Genomic DNA, 872 nt, shown 5'->3' with positions numbered 1-872 from the left:
CCCCCCCCGCCAAAAAAAACCCCCAAGACCCAAACGTTCACGATTTGGATCCTGCTGCGGAGAAAGCGGAGTAATTAACTGATGCGGTGGTTTTAACGCAAAAATGCGTTTCTTAGCTCACGTTTGGCATGCCTTTTATCAAGAAAGTTCATTCTTGAAGCCAAAAAAAAAAAAAAAAGAAAAAAGTCCTAGCGTCGAGCTGACTGCAAGCTACTGAAAGGCACTTTTCTGTATTTTATAAACCTGAAAGCCATTCCAGTTTATTCAGTATTTGCTGCTGTTCTTAAATATGTATGTATAGAAAAAGTCAATTAGAAGTCGTTACTGGAAAGAAAAATCCTATCTTCCTTATTTCTGAATAAGCAGGGGGGTAAACCTGACTGCGGTTAACTAGTTTTCGCTGTTATTTCAGTGCACCTGTAAGATAAAACAGAAATTCCCCGACTGGACTCTCTGAAGACAAATGTTGCTTTGTGCTGTTTAAGACTGCGTTTCAATCATTAATAGAGCCTCTCTGAAAATGTAGAAGGTAGCATATGGATTCAATAAAATATGTATTTGTAATTTCTAATAAGACAAATGTTGCTTTGTGCTGTTTAAGACTGCGTTTCAATCATTAATAGAGCCTCTCTGAAAATGTAGAAGGTAGCATATGGATTCAATAAAATATGTTTTTGTAATTTCTAATAAGCTGAGATACTTTTATACTACCCAGGTTTTTACCATGTGTATCCACTGGAAAGGGGAAAAGTTTCCCCTCAGAAGGACACGGCGCTCCCAGACCTCGCCCTAATGAACAGGAAACCCGAAACGCCACATGCTCCCGTGCCCATCTAAAATTATCGCCATCTACCTGCCTCGTAAATCTGGGG

This window comes from Aptenodytes forsteri, unplaced genomic scaffold, assembly GCF_000699145.1.
Source record: "Aptenodytes forsteri isolate BGI_AS27 unplaced genomic scaffold, ASM69914v1 Scaffold245, whole genome shotgun sequence".
In the NCBI taxonomy this organism is placed as follows: Eukaryota; Metazoa; Chordata; class Aves; order Sphenisciformes; family Spheniscidae; genus Aptenodytes; species Aptenodytes forsteri.
Note: the sequence above shows the minus strand (reverse complement) of the source record.